A 21,806-nucleotide genomic window follows, 5' to 3' on the forward strand; every position below is an offset into this window, starting at 1 on the left:
CTATCAAATATTGTATTTACCGTAACACTGATTGCTAGTCGCTATAAATAGCTTGAACTCGACATGAGCCCCGCTATTATGCCTAACTGCCTTGGACAGAGGTCGGAAGGACATCCGCGTGACCTTGACTACTGGAACAAGGCAAGACGTGACTAATTATAGAGCATCTTCGCTTAAGTATTCAACGGATTTCCTAACGTTCATGTCAGTACGGTTTCATATTAACTCAGTCAGCCCTGAAATTTCATAATGAACTATTCCAACCTTTGAATTGGAAGAGTTCAAATGTATCTTCAGGGTTGAATGAGTAAAATACTGGCATGAATGTTTTTTCATGTTTCTCAAACTGTGCAATACGTCTATTTACAGCTTAAAGAAAGTAATTAGTGATTTCGATATAACAATAACACGATATTTGCGGTGTATTTAAGTATATATGCATCAGCAGAGAGCACGATATTTTGGGACAGCCTTAGTCACCTCAATGTTTGCCTCTAATGAGGACAACACGTAATTCAAAGCGGGAAGAGAAGAGTACACATAATAGTCATATGAACGCAAATTTAAAACGGAGATAAAAATAAAAATTGTTAAAAAAAAAAAATGTCACTGATATGAAGGATTTTGAAAAATACCAGATACTGAAGGAGGACTGCTTACTGCAAAACTTATCCTTAACTGAACTTCAAAATAATGTCACCTGTCAGGCAAACAAACACAATAAGATCGCTTAGGTCTTAAAGGTCATGTTAACGGAACAAGGTCCTACAAAACAGAATATAGGTTTTATTGACTCAACAACGCAATAAGGTTCCTATAGGCGCACACGGTAGAAAATTGCTAAAAACATTAGATACATACCAAATAAACCACGTAATTTATCAATTTGATGAATACAACGAAAAGACAAAGGTTCAAGGTAAATAAACAGAAGGTGCAATAGACCAGGTTCGGTTTCTTCACGGTTCGAAATAATACCTGTAAAAATGCACATATAAGTCGGCGATCATGCAGTGGATACAGCAGGCATGTGGTTTTGAATCTGCATAATTCATTATCCGATATAAATGTCACTGTCAAACAACAATTAACGATATGAGATGTTAAAAGTTTTTTTAGTTTGTTTACTTAGAATAGTTTGGGACTTGCACTGTATTGATATATAGATACGATTTAAAACTAACCCGTTCGTGTAACAGGATACAGCTTAAACACAGCTAAATGTACAGCAAAGATACAGCAGTGTATGTCAACATATTGTGTGCTTTTGAGAGGCACTGTTTTGAGCTAATATGATCTCGTTGCGATTAACGGTCATTGTGTAGGTGTAAGGATTTCATAAGAAGTAAAACAGCAGCGTACTCCATTTTACGAACCAGGCGATCTGTCGGAGCGAACCGGATCCGACCGAAACGTTTCATTTGAGGGTACCAAATTGGTGGTCAGTGAAAATGTTTCACTTCAGACTTCTATATTGTTTCAACGTATAGCAGGTTAAACTATATTTAATCAGTCCTAAAAAATATTATTGGCTCCAATTAAATTCACATTTCGTAACACTTAAAAATGTATGTGGTAGCCTGCGTTGTTTCACAATTTTACACCGGAGCTGTTGAGGTTTATTCCGGAAAATTCGTTCCCTTTTCCTATTAGATTTTTATATTTCCACGTGCGGGAACTGATGTGGAACACGCTTTTCCATTCAAACAAACAAGTTACAAGTTAGCACAACTGGAATGCTCCGCGGAATGAAATGGACGACAGGTGTGTATTCACTCACTTACTAAATATACTTATAGGTATTCACTTGTATTATTTTAATGCCGAATTCAACCTGGTTTATAATCAGTATGGTTTGTCACAATTGGATGACTGGTAAACTAGTGGAGGCACGATAGTCTAGTGGTAGGACGCCGGGCTCGTGACCGAAGGGTTGCGGGTTCGAGCCACGGCACTGTGTTGAACCTTTAAACAAGACACTTTACTCCGCTTGTTCCAGTCTACTCAGCTGTAAATGAGAACGTGGTTGGGCAGTGCTAGAATTGTTGAATGCTAGCTCTGAGCGCCGAAATGGTATTGGCTGGTTGCAAAGGCCCTATACCCACGGATAATATTTTATGAACCGCGTTGAGACGACCTACGAACTAGGTTGTGATAAAGCGGTATATAAGAACCTCCAATTATTATATATAATTATTATAATTTAATACAAAATCGACAAACAAAATATCTTATTACACTAGGTAAGAATTGAATTAATGAAATAATACATATTCTTGATCGGCATCAAAACGGCCGGCAGGAAGTATCCCCAGTAGGGCTGGCGCGCGATAATCATTATATGGCGTTAATTTGATTGAGCCACCCGTTGGTGATTTCCAACTGCGCCCTAATAGGGCTATAAATGTATTAAAATAACATTATTCCCTATTATTCATGCACAAATTTGATTTGTTACACGCTCACCAGGGGTCAATGAGTCCTTTGATGACCAAGGCTTCATATTGCTCTCGCTTCATTATAGCAGCGTGTGCCCAATAAAAACTGTCATGTCGGACACAGGGACCGATATATGTTTCCCTTTCTGCTGAAGTCACTCACTAACCCACACAACACACAGCCATAGTGCGCAAAGATTGTCTTTATGCTGGTGCTCGCCGCCTTAATTATGTCCATTTCCGAGACTCTCCGTGATTCGTACACGAAAAAAGACGCATGTTTCTTTACTGTCGCTTTCTCATCTCGTCAGTAGAAGTTTAAATGTACACTGCCTGCATATTGTTTCCAGAAACGCGTAAGATTGTAGCTTAATGCTATGCAGTGTAACACACATGCGTCGTTTAACGGATTCTATCACATAATTATATTATAATATTTAAACGCCGCAAGTCCCTGAGTAGGTTTGGGGAAAGTAACGGCCTGCTGTATCCCCATGCAAATTTATCACAAGAGGCGATTTATGTGAGACCCGCTAGGGAATAGTGTTAATTTTTATTCTGTGTCTTCTGCTAAGGGAACATTGAAGGAACACAAATTGATCTGCTGCTGTCATCGCAACACCCGTGATCCATTTCTTTATCTCCTCGTTTTCCTACTCTTTCCTTTCTTTGGTGTCTTCCTACACACCCGTCTTCATCTGACCTTGGCTGTTGCGAAACCGGTAACCCCAAACAAACAGACCTTGGTGACGACGCTATGCGGTGTCATATATTTATTGACATTGTTGTAGAGAAATATGATTATCTGTTTCCTTCGTGATTAACTATATTTCACGGGGCGTCCCAAGGAATCGCTTGATGTGGGGAAATACGATTCTTTGTTTCCTTCGAGATTTTCTATATGTCACGGGGGCGATCCAAGGAATCGCTTGATGAGGGGAAACACGATTCTTTGTTTCCTTCGAGATTTACTATATTTCACGGGGGCGAATCAAGGAATCGCTTGATGTGGGGAAAAACGACTTTTTGTTTCCTTCGAGATTTACTATATTTCACGGGGGCGAACCAAGGAATCGCTTGAAGTAGGGAAATACGATTCGTTGTTTCCTTCGAGATTTACTTTGTTTCACGGGGGCGAACCAAGGAATCGCTTGATGTGGGGAAATGCGACTCTTTGTTTCTTTCTAGATTTTCTATATTTCACGGGGGCGAACCAAGGAATCGCTTGGTGTGGGGGAAATACGATCCTTTGTTTCCTTCGAGATTTACTATATTTCACGGGGGCGAACCAAGGAATCGCTTGATGTGGGGAAATACGACTCTTTGTTTCTTTCGAGATTTACTTTATTTCACGGGGGCGAACCAAGGAATCGCTTCATATGGGGAAATACGATTCTTTGTTTACTCCATGACTTATCCCTACCACGGGAGCAATAGCGGTTTTATCATACCGATATAGAAAAATGATATAACAGTACAGATGATCAGGGTTACGCGCTTTTGTTGTCTGCTTCCGTCGTTCGGAACAAGGTTGTGGTGGGACTTGTCTACTTTTCTCGAGAAGCTCCGAATAAGGACAAAAAAGATTGATCTGTTTGGTATGAATACTAAATGCTCGTTTTTTTTTAAACACAAATAATTGTTGAAAAGTTATTTTGCAAGCTTCGAAAACGTTTGTTTCCTTTGTTAAGGGAAATGTGACCGGAGAAATACGAGCTCAAATGTGAACAATATAACCCATGAACCAGACACGCTGTTATATAAACCAGTAACAATGACATAAAAACATGTTTTGAATCATAATTGTGAGATGCGTGATTCTATTTCGTTTAGAATATATCATGTGCAATGAAACAATAGCAATGTCTATGCGGTCTACTGTGTCAATTGGTCATCTCAATGCTAACTATTATGTTGGTTATTCTATTATTAAATGTATGCACACATGTGCATCACTTATACTCACTATATCATAAATTGAACCTTTTTAGGTATTATAAATCTATCGTGTCATCAATCGATCAGTAAGCATTTAAACATGCATTATATATATAACACTCTATTGTTATATGGACATGTATTATATATATAGCACTCTATTATATACATGACCATGACTTATATATACGTAACACTCTATTGTTATATGGACATGCATTTTATTTTATACAGACATGCGGGTACAGTCACTATATATTACGATATGCATTTTGTAAATTTTATCTTATAGGTAAGTTTTGACATTTTTCATCATCATTGTATTTCCTTAGTAATTTGCGGTCATATGTATATTTCATCATGTATGTTTTATGGGAAAAGAATTATTATAAGTTTTTAAACTTGTGTCTGATCCCATTTGTATATTTGCAAATAAAATATGTTTAAATCAATATGTCTCCCTCAGAAATAGGAACTTATCTGATCTTGTCAAAAAAACTGATTTAAATTGCTCCCTCAAATTCGCGTGACGCCAAACTTCCGCTTAACGTTGCTAATTCCCTAAACCTTCTATGAAAAATATTCATGCGAGTTTTACGACAAAACATGTTTGGTTTTGTTATAAACGCCAAACAATAATATGCCTTTATTTGGTATATTAAAACTATTCTTGATTTTATGTTGAAATGATATATTTTCTTGCCCTTTTCTTCAAATTACCATCTTACACCAATATAAGGACAAAGAATGCATATCGCCGCAATTTCTTTTGCGAATTCAAAACCGTAGTTTAATTTAAGAAGAAGCAGTTTTATTAAAATATCGACAATTACAGGAGATAGAAGAGAACAAATTATCCGTATGTTCTGCAGAAACTGACTCCAAGTTCTAATTCAAATTGGAATTTAAATATTCTTTGATTCCAATAAAGTGGTAAAGTCGATCAGATCTACATCAGACTTGAAAACCAGTCAATTTTACCGTTGCGCTGCCACGCGATTCCTTGATGTCCATCAAAGACATCAGCCTAGTCGATTTGTGTCATTCGCAATATATCACGAAAAGAGCCTTCGGTTTTGAAATGACATATTCTATTGATGCAGGGCAGATATGTTCACCAATAAAGGATTTCAAAGATATATCCGTTCTTAATGCATAACAAAAATAATTGCTTATGTATCAGTTATGCCCAGGGAATACCAAAAATCAACAGTAACCCTGCTTTAATTGACACTGCGATTCGGTATTTTTATTCAATTACTCCACATAGCTCACGGATCAAGAATTAGACAACACGGCATCTTAACTATGTCAAGATGTCACTCATTGCCGATAGCTTCCACTTCCGGAACTGTTTACCCTCCGAGAGAGAGAATAACAAACTCACGTACCGCACATAATAACCACACATTCTAGCTTATATTGGGTATACGTCAGGGAATGCTCGTTACGTTTCCATTATTGATGCCAAAAGAATAGAAGAGGCACAATGGTCCTGTACCACAAACAAGATGCATAATTATTATATACTTCAGTATTATACAAACATTTTCTCAAATTGAATAACTCTTGTCTAAACTTATTCACAGCATGAAAGAATCGGTGTTTGTGGAGATCAAAATATTAAGAGAGAAGAATGTTCTTGAAATATAAGCTATATTCTTTAAATATGCGTGTCATTTTAAGAGAAATTCAAACCGAAAAACCGACATTGGAAAAGTTTGACTTTCGTTCAAAATTTCTGGTAGATGAGTTACAATATTCGCAGGTTTATAGTTCGGGGTTTAAAGCATTCGCTAAAGCCAGTGTGTTTAGATGGCGATGTCCGCCGATGATGGTGAGGCCATTCAACGGCAGTTTTAAAGTGCTATCTCACTGAACTATCATATCATAAACACTCTAGCGTGACACTCTATGGAGTCACGTTATTCTGACAGTAAGATAACCAGATAAGTCTAGGTAAATGTCTTTCGTAATATACAAGAAGAGATCGCACCTGGAAACCCGCCTTCATGCAAGGAGTCCATAGTAAACGCCACTTGCGATGGGATCATATTAATGTTGGCCCTACCAATGTATATCCTGTTTATGCGTTGATGTATATGTAGGCCCTACCAATGTATACTAGTTAATGGATATCATAATGAAATGTTAATGTAGGCTCTTTTAATACATACGTTTGAAAGGTTCATGTATGCTCTTGATAAATACTAAATAAAATGCTCTGTTTGTACGCAGGATTTCGACAATTTGTCGAGAACATAACTTTTCCCGTTTGACTTATAATCAGAGTTATCGGTAAATCAATCGCATTCGTCTTATTTTTCAACAAGTTTCGACGCATTCAACTACTTCGTAGAAGATCACGCCATACATAACTGTGAACTTAATGACTTGTCATACCTGACAAGCGTTCTCGTGACACAGAATCGTCTAATTCCACCTTCATTACGAGAACTCTTTGTAGTGACTTGATGACGTAAATTTCAATAAACTCTTCGCAGTGAATTTCGAATGCTTATTGGTAATAACTCGTGTTCCAAACAAACGTGCAGAGGAAGAAGAACGCGAAACATGCCTTATCGTTCTCGCCACAAACACATTCATGTAAAAACATATAAGTCACTTGAATGCTTGGTGACAACGCGTTCTTTGATTGAAACCATTCGATACCTCAGTTATGATTGGTATTTTCTAAATTTACGTCAATCCTTTCTCTTTTAATAATTACATGTATAATATTAAAAAAAAAGTAAAAAAGTTTTTGTTTATAATTTGCACAAAGAATTACGATGAGAATGAAAAGGAGAACTAATTGGCATTTATAACTACGGTATACTATTTTTACAAGCAGTGTCAACAAATAGTGACAGCTATACATTCAGTGATGCATCAAAAAGCAATGCCGAATATAACAACGAGAAGAAATGCAGAACAAACTTCCTAACAAAAGTTCAGTTTCGCCATTCAATTATATGGCTGTACTTTCGATTTCAAATATGAAATTAAATTTTGAAGCAACAAGCGGTGAGTTATTTGATTTCCCCGATATTTCGAAGACTGCAATTCAGCGGTATGTTCTGATTCTCATAACAAGCAATTTTTAGTAATTGAGATATACAAGTATATACGAAATATGCAGGACACAAATGATGTATTATTATTGACAAGGTTTCTATTTGATAAAACTGAACGACAGAGAGAAATAGAGATTACAGAAATCATACAAAATTTACATCCTTTCATGCAAAACAATTCAATTATGAAGTGGATTGTGACAGATGACGTAATTTTTCCAGCCGCGAAACAGGAAATGAGAAATTCGACAACAATAAATAAAACGATACCGCTGACGGTATCGACAAATCAATTCCGGAAAACAAATAACATCATGGATTCGAAGAAGTACCACGCCAAAATTATATATTTTAATAATAATGTTTCCCAAAGCATGGCCACAGGCTGTCCAAAACATTAGGAAGATTTTAATGGGGTTTCTTTCAAAATCTTAATGTCTGTTTCGGATGCTTTCATAAAATAAAAAAATTCAATGATACAAGACAAGAGGGATCGATTTGCTATCAGCAGCAAGATGCGAGAACCTTGAAATACGGCCAAAGCTATTAAATAGCCAATTAGAGTAACTTTAAATAAGGATTCTTTCACTTTATGAATATTTATTAAATGTAAATTTAAATGGAATTACGCATACTAACGACCATGTTTTCTGCAAACATTACTGCATGTAATTTGCATATCGCCAGTTTGATATGATCCGGCCTTTTTTTCCAAATTAAATGTACTTGTGTGGGAAAACGTATCTTCTTTTATCAATAACGATGCTGATTTCAATATGACTGGCCGTCGTCTGTGAGATCCTGTTATATTCAGACAAATGATTCCTTCTGGTTTCTGTGTCAAAATGGAGTGAATGTGTATACATGTATTTATCAATTATGGACTTTTGTCGAGGTCGATGCATTATTATTTAAACCTGGTAGAGTGATATAGACCGGGAACGCATTCCGAGGTCGATTTTACTTTGTCAGATCCGCATAACAACGTATTAATCGAGACAAAAGACCTTAATTTTATATTACATATCATGTGAGATATTAGATATACTAATGGTGAGAATCAAGGGGTGGTTTTCAGGACGAAATATCCGGATCTAAATTTCGAAACATGAGGGCGATATGGTAACTTGCAAGACGAAAATAGAAACATGGGGTCGATATGCTCCATATCGGCGAACCTGAAACCAAGGATTAGCCAATCAGAATCAAGGAAAACCCGAACATATGTAAAACAGAATAATTTACATTTTTTCAGAAGTTTACTCATATGCAGACGTGAGTTGATCGATTAAACGGCTGAAATACTGTTCAGATTAGGACTAGAACTATGAATAGAACTCTTGATTTGGACAATAAGTTGATATTGAAATTTGAACATGTTCTTTAAAATTTTCAACAAATGAAACTAAAGTGCAAACAGTCAGTACTGCCAGCTATATTCAACTCAATGATGTCACAAATATAGTGACGTTACGATCATGGTTTTATATAGCTACATGTATACATTACATTCATAAGGCTATGAACGCAGCTGGATACCTATTACTTTGAATTTCCTTTTCCCGTCTCACAATAGTGAAGCCTCAGTAAGAGGCAGACAGGAAATGTCGTTCATATTGTCACTAAACGTTATACATTTAAAACGGAAATATACGTATTGAGTTGATTTTTTAATCATTCATGTCGGTATGAACGAAAACTTCAAGCAAATGGATGCAACCGTTCTGCGTTCATATCGGTATGGATGTCAATAATTCTTGCGCATTGTTATCTGAACATAAAAGTATTGCTATAGTTCGATTTTTTAAATATAAAACAGAGAAGTGGCAAATCGGTTTAACCACCTTAATTGCAAGAGGGTCTACAAGCTCAATTCATATAGACTAAAACACAGGTCTCACTTATACAGTCACCTGCTTTTTTTAGACGTTTATCTTTTCAGAAGCATAATATTAAAATGCTATTTCGATAGAATACTAGTATACATTTCTCGTTTTTCTTGTATTGGTTTTAAAGGCCTTCGTTCTGTATCTATTTTCCGTGAGAACGTTATTTCCTTTGCTGTGCAAGATTACCGACCAGCAGCGTATATTACAATTACAGTTTGCTCCCATTTTAATGAGTATTTTTAATGGGAACATAGCAGTACATACTTTAGTGTAATGTATAGGTGATCTGGCTCCCGTCGACTTCAGGAAACTCAGACTCTATTCGCTTCCGACACACGATAGAATTAATCTTGAGAAGATTATGTCCAAAACGTAATAAAACCACATTAGACACATGTAGTCCAAATTTTGCAGTAACACCGCCTGACAAAATCAAAATATTTGACCGACTGAGAGGATTTAATGGATCAGGTGTGGAATGTTTAGGGTAAACTCATGTCGAAATTCATGAATTTATCTGCCATTTTAATACACAAAAAAAGGTTTTATTTCTGTAACATTTAAATTGCGTCTTGGGTATTTATCTTATCTGGCATTTAGACATGCTATATTTAGATATCAGACTGGCCAATCCGTAAACCCGGTAATATTCGTTAGGCTGAGAAATACGGTGCCCAAACTACAAAACATCAATGTCTACTTTTGAATTGGTTCTGGGCTCTCTGCAGCCCGCAAGCATGTTTGCTTTAAAATCGCCGTGACTCATGTCACCAATGCTAATGTGATGTTCGGTACACGTATATATTCCAAAATGGCGAAGGAACCATACGGTTGGTTCTCTGATCTCTAGCTACCAGACGAAACAGAAAAAGATATTACGTATTTCGGTATTTCAGAACGAAAAGGAGCCTAAATGCTGTAGGTACCACGTTTGAAATGCTCGTACCTGAATAGAAGCTTAAAAATGAGATGTTCATACATTTAAACCATCAGCATGAATTACGTACAGTGCCGCGTGAAGTCAAGCAAAAGGAATAAAATGCATTTACAACCAATACACCAAAATATTTCTACTATTGCAGTGGATTGATAAGCTGGTCAAATGGCGAAGACAAAAAGTCATACACACAGTCAAAAAGTGATAGTTTCATTGAGTCTAGCTAGACCAGAAATTAAAATCAGCTTTCACTGAAATAACGTAAGAGGCGATCTGAGACAGCAATTTTCACAAACTTTCGTTTTGTTTTACAGGTTTTTCATTAACCGACACAAAAAATACTTGATTACAATATACATATTTCAGGTTGGAATGGTTGTGAATCAGGATGAACACGCGTACGGGGCCTAGAGAGATGTTGGTTGGTTGGTTAGTTTAAGGAGACAGGAATGAGCGGTGAACGATAAAACAATCGCTTGATTGATCAGCTACATGTAGTTAGTTTATTGGTTAATTGGGAGGGAGGGAGGAAGTAGCGGTGGCGGTCGAGTAGTTGCTTGGTTGGTTGGTTTATCGGGAAGAAAGGAAAGAAGCAGTCGCTAGAAGGAGCACGTGCTGTCGAGCAGTCGGTCGGTTGTTGATTGTGTAACTCGCCGTTTCTGCTGTCGTAAACCAAACGCCCGAACTTAATATCCTTTTGACGATTCTCTAATTTCGTAAAATAAAATTGGTCATGTGGAATCCGTAAAGATTTGTGAAGGACATTCTTCGACAGAAATCACTCGAAATGTCATTTCAAGGCGGCATCCGTTCCCTCTAAATCATGTAGCCAATTTTCTTTATCGCCAAAAGCGCCTTATTTTGAAAATGTATAAAAGAATGACGAAACGGAGTCTGTTTTACCGCTTCGCTGCTGTTGCTGCTGCTGACATATAAACCAAGCTTAAAGGCTATGGCCATTTTAATTGATACGGATGTGACATTAAATGGATAAGTCGATCATTGTTCCGGATTTCTCCTAGCCTCGATATCGATCTTCTACAGACTTAATTTCCCGCATTTATGCTTTTCTTTATATTTTTTAACCATAACTGTCGTTTGGTAGCCATTTAGTTATATTAATGACATTCGGGTCCGAGGCCATCACGCTACACTTAATGGCGCCTCGCCGGACCCGCGGGTTTCTCTTTTTGAGTGTTACTGAGGCGGCGGGTTCCGTTGTATGTTAGCATTACAATTCCACAGATAAAGCTGTGACATGAGTTTCGAATCTACTAAATCACGGTTTCGTGATTTTCCGCAGCTTTATTTAAAGGCCCAAGAAGGGACAGTTTCCCGTTTTCGGTGAGCTATTTAAACGCCGTATTTGGGTATTTTGCACGCGCTCGCTTCTATGGACCCTGAGGTACTGCCCTTAATGGATGCCTTCACAATAACTATATTTTGAGCATGCCATTTCATCGAGCGATCTGACACCTTACGCATTTAGTAATAAGACATTTCAAACCTTTTAACGCTATCAAGTCTCGTAAGTGTTATTACCGAAATGAACAGTGACACCAGTGCTACATGGTATTCGGCAATAAAATCTGTGATTTATTTATAGATTGCATGCTTTCATTATGAAGAATAAGGTGTATTGTTATACCAGAGCTCTCACACAAAGATAGAACGAATTTGCATGAATTACATTATCCCACATCTCGATAAACTTAATTATATACTTCATAGCATGACGTACATCCGGTCCCTCAAGCTATAATCGTCAAAAATGCACAGGTTCTTACTGTGAAATTACGTTTTATAGGAGCCTTTCTGTGAGACTAATCCATGGCGGATTAATGATTTCCAGAAAGAGGGGCCGGAATTTTGTTAATTATTTTCTCACACCTCACACGTACGTAAGATACATATTACAGATGTACCTTACACGGATCTCTGTGGGATACAGGTGTGTTACCTCTCTATGCATTATTTCAAATATCTTTGTCTCAATTAAGGTTGTGACTATGACGTCATGTTTACAACTCATTAACGTCACGTAAATCATATACGCATTTCTTTGGAGAGGGGAGGGGGGGGGGGGGGGGGGGAATATCAACCCTAGGAAACAATTCATCCCCAGGATGAAATATTTATAGAACCTTTCATCACCTTTCGGTTTGAAATAATAAAATTTCAACACGGAGGGGACTTGCCAAACACGAAGCTTGCCGAGTGTTTAACAACGTCTGTTTCTTTTCCCGAAGGTTGAGATTCCCCATCTCACCTCAAGGGATTGGCTGATTCGTTTTCTCTTCTCCTGTGGACCTGTTATACATAATGCAATGTTGACGTTGCAAGCTCAATTTGTGTTAACTGTGGAAACACTCGTAAAAACTCTAGGGTGAGACCTATAGAATCACATGGGTGTGATCCGTGGACCGGGAAATCCCCTGAGGTTGGCTGTCTAGCACGAGGCTTTGCCGAGTGCTGGACAGCCAAACTCTTACCAGAGGGTTGAGATTTCCCTGTCCACGGACCATACTAATGATTGATCCTTTTTTCTCCCATACTCGAAATAAACATGCCAGTGTCACTACTCCGTGCCCCTCATATGCTTGTATTCCATGACGCGCATTAATACAATTATGTTAATTTTATAGGGGTGGTGAACATTTACGTACGCCAATACACAGAAGAATACGAGTACACGTGTAGTGATGGTACAATCAAAAGTCAGAGGTCAAGTATGCAAAAGTGCGTTTTAACGTCATAGCGCGTGTAGAAAAGGGACCAATCCTTATGTAGGTATAAGAGATAAGGAATATTTACATCCTCAGGTGAAATTACCCGATCCCTCATATCTACATGCGATAGACTTTATATATGCGAAAGATAGCAACCGATCAACAAAGCGTAGAGGTGGAGAGGTGGGGTGTTACGTGCACTGTATAAAGTACTGTACAATATTACAAATAATTATGCCATTATAGAATGCCGTATATTCTTTGTAATTATATTCAAGTATCGTGACGTCATCCTTACTGTGATGAATACAAAAGTATAAAAAGCCGATATGGGTAAACATTTCATTCAATTTCATTAGCACCAATCCAAGTGGATCCTTCTCGTGTCCCCACCAAAACTACAACGACCATCGACACTTGTGGATTTTACACTTATACAAGTTACCAAGTTATGTAATTGAGCCGAAAATCTCGTCTGCGGAAGTACAATGGCTGTGGATAGAATTAATATATGGACTGGGAGCTGACTGGGAGCGGTTGTGATTGTTCGGCGACGGGGAAGCAAAAAGCAGTCGGTCTAATAGAAGAGCGAGATGAGACTAGTGTCAGGAGCTTAATTAACAAATTCATCCCCCGACGTTCTTACGATTAAACCTATAACCTTTACAAATACGTCATCAAAAGAATAATTTATTTCCTTACTTGTGTCCGTTTTTTCTTTTGTTTTGAATCGAGATTAAATTTTTGGCACGCCAAACAGTCCACCGATTCCTTAGTTGTAACTTTGACCATGCTTATAGCGACGATCTACGGGCGCAATGTAGTCGCCTTCTCCGGCGACTCACAATAAAAAGAGTTGGCCTATCGATCTAAGAGCGGTAAATTGGACAGGAGGGTTCAATATAGGTAAAGGGGGATCTAAAGGATGTGTGAGAGGATCAATATAGGAGAGGGGACGTCGGGGGGGTTGGCCAACCGAAATTAAATACCACTAACAACAGTTGAATATCGCATATGAAGGGAGTATAATTATTTCCGCCTCATTTCCATTTGCTGATCTTACATGCTTCAACGTTTAAAAACTATTTTAACGAGTACAAATTATTTCGACTACTACCGCAAAAGGACCTTAAAATTAGTAGTCTCGTTCAACCAGACTCTTGTTGTCTGCGCAAGCTACGCCGAACAGTACACAATTGATGGCATGAAATTGCAGCTCGATGTTGACGTTTTCAGTTCCACATGTCTATGAACGTACCTGGGTGCGTATGTACCGAGCATGTGGGTTTCGGATTGTTTTATTTTTACGCTGCCTCGGGTAGGCGGTTTGAAAATTACACACGAGAGTTATTCTCGACGCAAGCGCAGTGAAACAAAAAAAAGCTGATGTGTCCGAGCTAGGCAATAGACGTCACACTTCCTGTTAATGGTGCTTATTTGGATTGCTAACATACCATTCTATTTGTCATAGCAGATGTCATTAAACACGTGTTGTGATGACGGAAAAAGAAAAACACGACAGGTTGTAATCATGACTATATCTCGATTGACCTACTTCGAGTAGAAGGAGTGGCACAAATCTTTATACCATCATTATCAATTAGCACCTGGTCTATTGCAATACAGCATTCGATTGCAATCCATCAGTCAAACGACACTTGATACCAGAAAAGAATGCAGAAACCTTTATCTTGAAATGCTTTCCCGATCTGAAAGTTGTTTAAATACTACATGTACAATGTAGGTCTACAATGTTTGTAATTAAATCTAAATTCACATCTTAAAACTCCACACTTTTTCGGAAACAACAATTGTTTTAATGTTAACATTAAAATTCCATTTTCATAGTATCGGTCAATGATTACTGTTTATTTTTCAAAGCTTTGAAATTCTGAAAACAATATCTTTGAAAAAGAATATGATGAATTTTTAAATGAACTTTTTGTTTTTTCTATGTCTGAATCTAGAAGGTCACATAGAATAACATGCAATTATAAGCTAAAACGATAACGACAGTATGTAGTTGAGATTTTAAACGGCAACGCGATATTAAGCCTTAAGCCATTGATCGCTGTGCGATTTTCGAGTAAGATTATTTTTACGGCCGACAGTACGTTTTTGTAGATAGTTGGAGTTTATTTGACAAACTTGAGACACATAAGATGAATTTTAATTTAAAATTGGTTGGCATTTGCAACACATATTTTTGTTTGTTTGTGATTTACGTCCTATTAACAACTATGGTGGTGGAAGAAAGCCGGAGTCCCCGGAGAAAAACCACCGACCTTCGGCCAGTACATGGCGAATGCCCCACGTACTGTAGGTCTCAAACCCGCGACCCAGTGGTGGAGGGCTGGTGCCAGCAGAATTTCAGACGCCTTAACCACTTGGCCACCGCGGTCCCCAAATCTTAACAGGTTATGTAAATTGTGCAACACTGATGTAGAAAACGAGTATCATTTTTTGATGGAATGTATATTTTATGATGATCTTAGATCTTTAATTTGAACGAAAGCGAACAATGTATATGAATGTTTCAATGATATGAACAAATTTGAACAGTTCAGATATTCTCTTATGTGGAGGAGAAGAACTATGTTTCTCCCATATTAACTTATTTATTATAATTAGATATGCAGGTATGGGGTGGGGGATATATAATTTGTCGGTAGGGATAGGCCCAACCACTCTTGTATATCTCTTACCCTGTTTGGGTGCATGGTATTATATATATATATATATATGCAAATTATAGTCCTGCTACAAATAACATTTTATCAAGCACAATTGTTTTTACAAAGACTGGTTACAATAACATTATATATCTGAAGATACTAAATAGAGTGATTGTTTTTATAACGTGTCTAATAAGTCATTTTGGCTAGACACATTTTATATTCAAAGGTATGTATGTATTGTGATTTAATGAATACTATGTGTTTGACACGAAAATAAAATATTTGAACTTTGAACTTGAACTATGAACAGCAAGTCTTCAGAAGGTTTTACGGATATTTGGCGTTTATTTAACAAAATAAAGGAATCTGTGACTATCCTTATTTCGAAGTGTACTAAAGATATCACCAGATTGTTATATTAATAGAATTCGTCTCACTATATCTCAAAAGTTAATAAATCTGTTTAGAAGCTTGGTTTAAAAATAAGACAATTTATTTGTATGCATTTAACTACGTTGACTTTATTTCTAAATATAGTCATTTTCATGCTATCGAGGCTAACAGTCAATCGCGACGCGTTGTTGAAATTGGAAACGTAAATCAACAATTTTAATGGATACCTATTTTCCAGACAAGCATATTACATGCCGATTGATTTACTATGAAGTTACAGTATAATCGGTGGTCATATTTATGAAAACTCCGTGACTTCGAACCCTCCACCATGTATCATGTTCTTGTATCTCTGACAGTTCTGTTTATGTTTGGTGTGTACCGCATGGTATTCCAGAGGTTCGATTTAAAACTCCCACACAACATTCTGAAAAATAACCATCAGTGTACTACGAGATGCTCCCTGTGGTCCAAGTATGGAATTCACTGTCGAGTAAACAACCGTACCATTTAAATAGTAACTACGTATACAGGGAGCGCTCGAATGGAAAGCATATCCAATAGTACTTGATTGCATTTAGGTGCGTTCGAATACATTTGTATATTTTTTTTTATATACATGTACTATTGAATGGTACTTAGATGCCACTGAGTGCATCTAAATAATTTAGATAATGTTAAATACGATAGATTTCGTGTTTGTATTAAATAATGTTATGCTAAATCGTTGTTGGCGACAAATTTCTTATATGACTACAAATGTGGATTTTACATTATATTTGAATGGAATTGTCTAAACGGAAATAGAAGGGTTTACATCTATCATTGATACAAGTATGTCAAGTTTTCCTCCCTTAACTTTACTTTCTGATATTTTTTCCAATGAGAGTAAACACATTCAATTGTTCTTAAAGCTACTGCTGGGTGCATTCGAATGCATTTGTGTCACCCTGGTAAAATAGGGATAATTTCTTTTTAGCTAAACCAGAGGACCCGGGTTCGACTCCTAGCGGAAGCCTTGACAGGACCCAGGAACTATACTATGCGATACTTTCACAAGAATCGAAATGACCACTGGAAAACTCGGGAAGATTTTTTTCCTAGAGGGGGGGGGAATGCTTCTATGGTACATGTAAAATATAAGCGGCTTCCTACCAGCTTGGCTAGGGAGAAATTTCTCTTTAGCTCACTCGGTAAAGCGTTCGACTAGTGAACCAGAGGTCTCGGCTTCGACTCCTAGCGAAGGCAGCGAAGGCACTGAAGTGACTAGTGACCCCTGTTACATTTTCTTAATGATACCAAACTACTACAGTGTGAGTTCAAAAACCTTTTTTACTATTCATGAGAAACCTGTCATACAGGCTTCAATTCACACTAGATTTAGGACAATAAGGTGGCAGATTGAATTGCAACACCTATATAGAGGCAAACCCTGTATTCGTGTGAAAGGATATTAAAATATTCACATGTTTTATTTTAATGTAAAACGATCGCTTTTTTCGAAATACAATATTTCTGATCTAATATACCGTTTATTTCCTGTTAAACAGCTGTTGACCACAAATATTTGCAAACACACCGCTTATTGCTCATTCTCAATCTCAGCACGAAGTGAGAGCGGGTCATGAGAGAATGACATACCATCTGTTTACAATCACATCTATTCGTCAGTAAATTGAGTGTGACGGAGTCTACTTATGACAACTACAAAGAACTGTGTTACGCCATTTTATACTCCGCCGACGACTGCGGAGTCGGGTTACTGGGAGATCATATAGACCGTTAAAACATTAAAAATTAATCTCGCTGTGGTTTAAGAACAGATTACAGCCAATGTTTACACGATTTTCTGTGCTTGGTAAAATGTTCTGGTTTTAAGATTGGGTAATTGCCAATTTGCTTCGGCCTTTACTAGTAAATTATCAGATATACATTAGCCAACATGATAACTATAATGTTTTCGCTGGTCGTTTTTGTTGAATATTTCATCATCGAAAGACAGATAACATTGGGTGTCTTCATGAAAAACGGCTCTACATAATCATGATATAAGAAACAGCAGACAGTTATGCTGATATGTTTTCAAACAGAGCAGGGCTTAAAATGTGTTTTGAGTTGAACGATTTTAAAGTTAAAATATCCTGCACTGAAACAACTCTGTTGCCAGCCTCAAAAAGATAATTCCGACGAAGTGATATTTATAGCAATAAGCGAGATGTATGACTTCAATAGTCCCAGGTAGAGAATAAAAAGGAGGAAAGACAACAAAACCATCACTGCGTATATTGGTATGGGTGAAAAGTGTCGAGGCTGGGTTTTGTTTCTGTAGTGTATTTCAGTACATATTTGATTACGCTATCCTCATATATCTCTAACTACATGTAGATGAAGAGCACACCACAATACATCTCCAGCACACACGGAGGCATACACACATAGGGAGATATTAGCCAGGTGGCATAGGATTAGCAGTTAGCGTCTGATAAGGCAGCTCCTGCGAATTCTTTAAAATTGTATTGATTAATGAACATGCTAATTGCATTAATTGTATACCTTTATAAAGCGCTCTAGAGTAACTTATTCGTGTTAGATAGGATGCTTTATCAAATGTTGTGTACAATTTTTACTGTTACTAAATAATTTTATTAACTTTTCCTTCGTATGTCTTCGCAACGGCTAAAGTCATGGTAATCCCCGCTGTCTACACATGACCTTAGCTGTTGCAAGGTATGAAGCCGTTAGAAAATGAATAAATATACAAGTAAATAAAACAAAACCCCTAAAACTAAAGCCATCACATATAGTAAACCTACCTAAATGTCTGATATATATATGTGTACATATGTAAATATATCGGGACCATGTCCAGATTGTCCGGCTGTTGGCAATTGCAATTTGAAAACTAATTTTCTGAAGAGGCTAGACGGTTTATTTAATGGTCTAGATTTGCGCATATTTTTCAGATACACAGTATGTGATTTGGTGCCGAAGATCGTGAATTCGGAGCCTGAATGAACAGTGTACGAGTTTGAATTTGTCTATTTCCAGTTATAAACATTATGTGTCATATGCACTAGTGCACGTTGTTTGAAGGTTTCAGATGTGAACTACCTGTCGTAATTGTACTGTATCTTCAATACGACTCATCAGTTTGGAACTGTGTAAACACACTCAGTCATAGCTTAACAAAGGGACGAGTCGGTCTTGGAACGTTGCGAGACGTTTAATGCGTACACTGTTTGTGTGGAAAGTAAAAATTTGATAAAGAAAGTAATTGTACTATGTCTAATAAATATTAAATTATGATACCGTTTTTATCAACTACCCAAACGAATGATACATACATAACATATAAAGTAAGTTCTCCCCTATTACTTACCTAAACATTCGATACTTGTATCATATATATTAACACTATTTTGTGTCACTTACCTCGGAATGAAAACTGTCCTGTTTCCACACTTTTGAACACTTTTTTGATTCCGTTAATTTGTCACAACCCTTCGCTCACTATTTGAGTCCTGTACGTTTGGACGTTACTCCGCTAACTGTGTACTCCTCCGCTACATCTAATAGCTTTGGCGTCCCTCCGATCTTTGTCGATCCTTTATATTTCCTGCTGTGCAATCACCAAGAACACGTGTTTTTAAATTCAGATATTTTTTTCTTTGTGTTTGTTTCTGTTTACAACAGAATGTGTGTTTTAACACAATTTGACATGTTACCAGCACGTCTATGTTGTTCCATGGTGATTGTATCGCTGACGGCAAGCTCAGGCGAGAGAGGTTTTGCTGCGTACCGCACGATATGTGTCAAAGGAATTAAAACGTTATTGGATACTACGAAGAAAAAGTATGCCGATATGTAAAATCGATAAGTGATATGGGTACTAAATGGTGTACAGCCCTCGACACGTGCAGGTAGACCCGCTCCAAGCCACGTTGTGCGTATAACTCCCGCCACGGAGGGAGGGACCATGCTATAAAGACGGGGGAGATTGACTGGAAATCAATATGTTGATGAAGCCTTCCGCTCGTGCATGGCCATGTCCAGATACTTAATGCGGACCATAGTTTGAGAATATGCGCAAGTCATTTAAAAAAAAAAAAGAAAGAGAATAAGTTGTTAAGTTGTATTAAGTTGTGCCACATCCCTTGTTAAAAATGTTGGCAACACAGTAAATGTGTGTTTAAGCAATTTGTCTCACTGGTTACCGTGGTAGGATTTAAAAATCCGCACACGGCCCTTTATAAGGCCATCCGTCAGGTGTGGGTCCACTGTCCTCCTCGTGAGTTATGGGTTAAAAGGCCGACATACCTTACAAGTGGAAATACCAAGCATCCATGTAAATTTCAGTCTCTTTGTCACTAGTCTTTGCATCGACGATTTCAAAAGATGATTCCATTTGTTTTACCGGTCCGCTTTCGTTTATGACGTTCCCAACGGTTCGATTGATCGGTTAAGAGTTGTGCATTTCCGAAGTTTTTTTCTTTTAAGACTTGTCTCTTGGTCTTACTTGAAGTCGTCAAACATCGTATTGACAACTATACACTATTAACACACCTGTAACCACTTCTAGTGAAAAAATATACACACTCCTCTGTTGATCAGTTAAAATGGACACAGCTGTTGACAACCTATTATTAAATTTGAATACACCTGCTAACCAATTATAATAAAACAAAGGGCACAGCTGTTGACCACCTCTTGTAAAAGAAGAGACACACCGACAGATTTTTTTATAAATCTAAAGACACATGTTTTGACCACGTCTTGTAGTAAAAAGGGACACGTCTGTTGACTCCTCTAGTAAAACAAGGAAATACCTTCAGGTAATCCTGTAAAACAAGGAATGGCCAATAGTGCTGACTGTCTTTACACTTGGAAAACAACGAAATGACACACTGACCACATTTAGCATGTCCAGTAAAGGAAGAAGGCCATATGTATGTGTGACAAATGCTTTAATAAAGGCGGTGAACATATCTGGCTATCGCTTTCAATATCACACAAGTACAAAATCCAAACTCAATTCAAGTTCACCATAAAGCGAGTGTAATTATTTGATAATCACTCAACTGGCATTGTCTTATATGAAGTGGAAAACAGCTTGAAATTTATTTAAATCACTCATGAAATATGTTTTTATCTGCATAAAGTCTGCAAAATGACAATAACTATTCCATTGTCAGGTACTTGAACAGTGTGTTCCTTTTTTTATTCAATAACTGGACTTGATAAATTTTACACATGCCTAAAAATGTTTATATTAAGGCCAAAAGTAAACTGTGAATTTCAGTGCAAAATTACATTAAAATCAAACTGAACGTACAACATACTTCATATTGTCCTTTCATTTATATATATAAAAACATTTTAAACTCTGAAAGGACGGTGAAAAAAATACATTCACCCAGGGGTTTCTTCAAAAAAACAATCATATTGTATATGTAGAGCTACACTGGTGTCTGAATTTTGTATGTAAATATTCCGTTAACAGTCATAGAGCCGACTGTATGTATTTTGATAAGGTAGTAATCGCACTGAATTATCTAAGACATTGTAATTATAAATTATGATAATTAATAATCGATACGAAGTACATCGCAAGGGAGCACCTATTCAGTTTGTTGAAGCAAGAAGCCATATGAGGCGAACTAAGGAAGCAACTTTTCAATGATTCAGTTTGTTGAAGCAAGAAGCCAAATAAATCAAAGTAAGGAAGCA

At 37.2% G+C, this 21,806-nt stretch overlaps 1 protein-coding gene across 2 annotated transcripts in view; it reads right to left on the bottom strand.

Moving 5' to 3' along the window:
* Window positions 1-20,014, bottom strand: part of LOC110448652 (probable G-protein coupled receptor No18) — a 46,738-nt gene extending 26,724 nt beyond the window's left edge. For both annotated transcript variants that reach the window (XM_021495018.1, XM_021495019.1), the window contains exon 1: window positions 19,512-20,014. The gene's annotated coding sequence lies outside the window, so the exon portion shown is untranslated. The remainder of the gene's footprint in view (window positions 1-19,511) is intronic.
* Between the last annotated feature and the right edge of the window lie 1,792 nt (window positions 20,015-21,806).

This window comes from Mizuhopecten yessoensis, unplaced genomic scaffold (genome assembly GCF_002113885.1).
Source record: "Mizuhopecten yessoensis strain PY_sf001 unplaced genomic scaffold, ASM211388v2 scaffold4123, whole genome shotgun sequence".
Lineage (NCBI taxonomy): Eukaryota > Metazoa > Mollusca > Bivalvia > Pectinida > Pectinidae > Mizuhopecten > Mizuhopecten yessoensis.